This window comes from Octodon degus, unplaced genomic scaffold, assembly GCF_000260255.1.
Source record: "Octodon degus isolate 3935 unplaced genomic scaffold, OctDeg1.0 scaffold00086, whole genome shotgun sequence".
NCBI classification, from domain to species: Eukaryota; Metazoa; Chordata; class Mammalia; order Rodentia; family Octodontidae; genus Octodon; species Octodon degus.
Genome location: NW_004524662.1, coordinates 1,709,615 through 1,716,083, shown reverse-complemented (window position 1 = coordinate 1,716,083; position 6,469 = coordinate 1,709,615).

Genomic DNA, 6,469 nt, shown 5'->3' with positions numbered 1-6,469 from the left:
GCTGGAAGGAAAGGGAGATTGGGACGCCAGACCAAGCTAAGGGGAAGGAGAATACGAGACGGAGTGGCAAAGCAGGAGAGGAGTCAGAGTGGCTATGAGGAGGCTGAAAGAGCAGTGGGGGTGCTCTCTGCGCTCTGCTGCCCTTTTACTGGGTAGCTTGCTTTGAGTAAACTTGACTGCTTCCACAGAGGTTAGGGAGTCTGGACTCGGAACAGATAAGCTTTCTGGGTTCAGTGGGTAGTGGGACACTGTGGCTTTACAACAAGTGTTATTTGGGAGGGAGGCCTCAGAGTCACACCAAATCCATCTTAAACTACCATTACAGAAGTTTAAAGGAGAACAGACGTTTAAAGGAGAACTTTAAACCTACTTTAAAGCTTAGAGTAGTTTTTTTTTTTAACATTCAAATATAAATGTTTAAGAAAATGATTTTTTTTTTTAGGGTTCCTGGGTATTGAACCACAGAGCTCACACATGCTGGGCAAGCACCTCACAATACTAGCCCAGCACTCTACCCCTAAAGTACGTCTGCAGCCTTTTACTTTTTATTTGAGCCACAGTCTTGCTAGGCTGCCCACACTAGCTCACATGTGTGATGTGAGATTGCCCCTTTCCTGTCTGCAACCCCATGGGGCACCGTTTATATTTGCTAAATGATGAGAGTGCTCTGAAGACTTGCAGCAGATACATATGCTTCTGAGACACTGACTGCAGTACCTTGTCACTTCACTGCCCCTTTGCCCACCAGCCCCGCTCTCGTTCTCTTGCCTCCCACCAATCACTACTTGCTGTGCTGCCATAGAAAAGTGTTGTATTTTGTAGCATTTTACATTAAAAAACATATGGCATACTAGCAGTGGTGAACCTGTGGAAAGCATTTCCTTTTTTAAAGCAAAAGTTGTTATTGTATGGGCTGTTTTTTTCTAAACTAAAATCTCAGCGTTCAGGTTCAACTGCACTGTTGGTGCTTTGCGATGCATTAGTGTGTTTTGGGTTGTGGTTCAGGCATTCATCTCTGAAGGGTTCACTATCACTGTATGGCTTCCTATACTCAGCATTTGCTAGGACTTTCTAACCTTGATTACTGTAGCTTACTATAGTATAGTTTGAATTTGATTAGGGTGAAGTGCTGTTTTGGTTTTCTTTTTAACTTTTACAATTATGTATTTGGTACAGGGTCTTGCTACACAGCTCGAGCTCCTAGGGGTCCTTCTGTCTCAGCCTCTCCATGGTTGGGATTATGGACATTCACCACCATGCTTAGTTTTAGTGGCTGGAAAGGCATGGGGCTGGCACAGCATGTGGTACTGCGGATGGAACCTGGATCCTTGCACTTTCCAGGCAGGCACTTAGACTGCTGAGCTGTCTCCCTGGTCCTGGTTTTCTTTTTAAAAATTACTTCAGTGATCTTATTGTGCATTCATTTTAGAGTGAGCTTCTAATTTCTGTCTTATGCATCTAACTGAATTTTGATTAGGATTTGATTGACTCCCAATCCAGGGATATGGCCTATCTCCATTTATGTCAGTCTTTAATTTCTGTTACCAATGCATTTTTAAAATATTCCAATCTTTGCTCTTAGGATATAAAATTGCAATTGATTTTGTATATTGGGCAACTTTGTATTGTACAAACTTGAGCTATTAATTTCTCAGTACTAGGGGCTGTTTCGTAGGTTATTCAAGACTCTTAAACCTAAAAATCATGTTACGTGTAAATGGGGACACTTTTATATTTGCTCTATAATTTCAATTCCTTTTATTTCTTTTCCTTGTCGTAGTGTGTGGCCAGGACCACAAGAGCAATGTTGAAATTACATAGTAAGGGGCCAAGGAGATGGCTCAGTAGGATAAGTGCTTGCCTGTGCAAGTACAAGGGCCTGAGTTCAATCCCTGGATCCACCAAAAAAATAATAAAAAAATAAAAGAGAGAAAGAGAAAGAGAAAGAGAGAGAGAGAGAGAGAGAGAGAGAGAGAGAGAGAGAGAAAAGAAACATGTTCTTTTGGACAGGATATCCTGTCTGCTTCTTGTGCAACAATGTACAATGTATTAATTATTGAACATGTCCTATTAATCAGCTTTGAAACTGTCTCATTGATACTTGTTTCTCAATAAAACAAAATAAAAAAAGACATAGTAAGAACGAGGCATTTTTGCCTTGTTTTCAATTTTAAGGGGAACGCATAAATACAATGTTATAAGTTTTTTGGGGGTGTTTCCCTTAATCATAAGGAGGGTGGTCTCTTCATGATTTATGATTTGCTCAGTTATGTATTTATCTATTCAGATAATTAATTGCTGTTAAATCTTATCAAATGCTTTCCCACTATTTATTGAATTGATAATTTTTTTCTCCATTCTGTTAGTATTGCTAATTATACTGATACTCAAATCAGTATAATTAAGTAGAGCTAAATCAAGCTATACTAGATCAGAGTACATTGTTCCTTTGAAAATTATAGTTTTAGATTAATTTGTCATTATTCTCTTAAGCTTTTTTGCACCCATACTCATAAATGATACTACTTTATTTGTTTTTAATTTAAATTTTAATTGACTTTTTTGTATTGCTGAGGATTGAACCAGGATCTTGTCTATGCTAGGCATGTATTCTACAACTGAGCTACATCTTTCAGCCTTTCTTTCTTAGTTTTTATTTATAAATGTCCTTGTCAGGTTTGGTATTAGGATTATATGGATTTCATAAAATGAGTGCTCCTTCTCCATTTTTCTGAAAACATTTGTATAAGATTAGTACAGTTTTCTTCTTGAGTATCTGGGCTTGGAGGTCTTAAGGTCAGATTTTTAATAATGAATACAATTTTGATAAGTATATTTAGATTTTCTAATTTAAAATTCTGGTACATGGAAACTTGCAGGGGTTTGCTTTTCTTATCTAAATTACTAGAAATATTGGCATAGGGTTATATTGTTATTCATCCTTTAATGCCCTTAGGTTCTGTAGTAAAAACTCCTTTTCACTTTTGAGTTTTTTTTTCTTTCAGTTTTCCTGTATTTATTGTAGAGGGAGTTTGAAGTTTTTTTCCCCATAATTTTATTGATAAACAAATAGCAATGAGACAGTTTCAAATCAAATTGGTAGGATAGTTTCAATAATTCATACATTGCATACATTCTTCCTAGTGGTTAATTGCTGTACAAGATGAGGACATGATACCCTATTTACAAACACTATTAGAACAAGTCACTCTAATCATTAAGAGAATGTAACTATCTATCCTAACCACTTTGAATACACAGATACAAAATGGACATTCATCTGTATCCCCTTTTTTTGTTAAGTTCCCGTTATTTGAATATTATAGGTGTGTAAACTCAGTTCCTTTTCACTTTTGATATTGGAGAGTTTTGTTCTCTCATAAAGTCTTGCTGATGGTGGCGGTTCAATTTTGTTGATGTTTTTAAAGCACCAGCTCTTGTTTTTGTTAATTTTCTGTTTTCTGCTGTCTACTTAATTGACTCATGTCTATATTTATTACCTTCCGTTTACTTTGATGTATTTGCTCTTTTTGTAAACCACATTCTTTAAAAGCTCTACCACTGATCTACATGCCCATTGTGTACCTTACCTCCTTAACTCCTTTTGTTTTGGGCATGTAAGCAATGATTTCTTCTAATCAGTGCTTAGTTGCACACTGCATATTCTGATATGCTGTGCTCTATTATTCCACGTAAAATATTTTCTAAGATTTAATAATATTTTGTCTTCCATTTTATCATCTGTTGGCCTTTTTAAGCTATATCTCTTTGTTCTCTGCATTACTTTGTAAGCACGTGTAAAATTATTTCTCTATGAATTACAAGATACAATGCTAATATTTTAGTTTAGAATTAACCTTGACATACTTCATGAGTAGTGGAGAAACCTGACAATCACATGGTTCTCATACACTCCATGCCAATCTTTATCTTGTCATCATATATAGTACATCTCCTGACACACTCTACAATGTTCTAATATTTATACTTTACTGTTAAGAATTTAAGAGAAAAATGATCTTTTTACATATGAACTGATTCTTTTTATTCAATTCTTGAGAATTCAGTTTTCTCTCTGGTATAATCTCTCTGTAACTGAAAAATGTTTAGTATTTCTCATGGTTCCCCTGGGCTAGTATATAATTCTCTTAGTTTTCCTTTATCTGAGTACATCTTCATTTTGCCTGTATAACATTCCGTGCCCTACCTCATTCTGAGTATTAAACCCAGGTCTTTGTATGTGCCAGCCAAATCCTAAGGCTCTTGCCTTCATTTTCAAAAAGAATATACAGTAAATGCTAGAAACAAAATATTAGATACAGAAAAGATATACATGCTCATGCTGGATGCAGAATTCAAGGTTGACAATTTTTTATTTTGTCTTCGAGCATGCTACAAATCATTTTTGTCACTATTTTCTGTTTTAAGTGCTGTCTGATTAGAATTCCATGTTAATTTAAAGTGCTGTTTCCCTGTAAATGTATTGTTTCCCTCTGCCTGCTTTCTAGTTTTATCTATGTCTTTGGTTTCCCATAGCTTGGAGCTTTTGTTTTTCCATTTATCTCACTTTGGAGTCACTAAATTTCTTGATGATAAATGTATGTAAAGTTTATGAGGTTCTCAGGTATCATTTTCTCAAAAACATTTTTTTATGTGTCATTCTGTTTTCTCCTTTTGAGCTATCAATTACCCTATGGGGTAGGATTTTGATGTTGTCTCTACAGAACTTTGACAGTAAGTTTCTTCTCTTTCTTCTTATTTAATGTAATTTTTATTGGTTCATCTTCCAGTTTATTCCCTTCATTAATCTCATTTTGCTTGTCAAATTTTTGCTGAAAATATTAAATATTAATATTAAAATTCCAAGTATAAAATTTCTACTAAATTTTTATTTCTACATTAATTTTTTAATTTACTTTTTCCTTGACTTCACTCCATATATAATAATTGCTTTAAAATCTTTGTCTAACAACTTCAATATCTGGGTCATCTCTGGACAGTCTTTGAGAAGGGGCCCGGGTTATAGTTCAGCAGCATGGGCACCTGCCTGTTGAAGGGGTCAGGTTTTCCTAGTCCTTTCTGCCAAATTGTTTTTGGTTGCATTATAGACATTGCGAATTTTGTGTTGTGTATGTTATGGCTTCTGTTATGTCTTTTCCAAAGAATGTTGACATTTTTCACTTCTCAGGTTGTACAACAGGTTAGACTCACTGTGAGGTTGATCTTGCTCTCTGTGGCTGGTGATTCAGTCTGGCTAAGTTTCACTTCAACTCTTTCAGCCTTTGCTGTGCTGCTTTGAGTTTATCCCACAGACACGTAGTTCTAAGATCTGCCTGAGACTTGTGTGAAGTTTTAGGCCCAGAATTGTGGAATAATTTTCTTTCCTTCTCTTCTGGAATTTCTCTTTACCTTCTCAATGATTATTGTTGCCTGGGCTTCATTCTTTCATTCTTCTGGTCAGAATAATGAAGTGCATTCTGTTGAAGTTTTGTAACCTGCACTAATTTAATTTGTGATTCTGACTAAATTTTTAAAATTAAGAAGTTAATTAATTTCCTGCTGCTTTGAATTAATTATTTATTAGTACATTTTATTATACAGCATAATCACATTCATCCCAAGGAATTTGTACCTGTACATGATGTATTTTGATTTTTTTCTTTTTACAATTCCCCTTCACTCCCTTCAATCTGTCTTCCTCTTGTTTTTTTACAAAAGTTTTGTTGCCATTTTTAAAACTTTATTTTATGGAAAAAATCAAACAAAACTTCATAACAAAATGATAGGAGAATAACAATAGTTAATATAGTACACATTGAAGTCTTCAAAGTAGTTACTCAGAGTAGAAGATATAGGCATAGATTATTCTCCAAATGATATTGACACAAACTTGCTTTTTATGAACTAAAATAAATTAGTAGCATAACTATCCTGTATTTTTTTTTCTCTTTTCACTTCCTTCCCCTCTTATCCCACCCTAATTCCTCCTTTCTTTGGAATAATTTCTTCTTATTTCATAATATCTATTGCACATTTTGGTCCTTATTTATTCTTTCAGCTTCACACACCAGGGTGACAATATGATGTTTACACATGTCAGTCTGACCTATTTCACTTATGACTATGGTCTCAAGTTGTATCTGTTTACCTAGAGCGCACCCAGTCTGCACTCTGAGCATCAGTAGAGAAGGGTTTCTCCTTCCCCACAGCCCCTGGAACATTTATTATTTGTTGATCTCTCTCTCTCTCTCTCTCTCTCTCTCTCTCTCTCTCTCTCTCTCTTTTTGGTAGAAGTGGGGATTGAACTCAGACCCTTGCATTTGCCAGGGAAGTGATTATTCTACTGAGCCAAATCTTCCTGCTTTGACCCCCCCGGTGGTTGATATCTTGATGATAACTATTGTTTCATGATAACCAAGTGAGATGGAAACTCAGTGTTGTTTGAATTTGTATCTCTTGAATGGCAGGT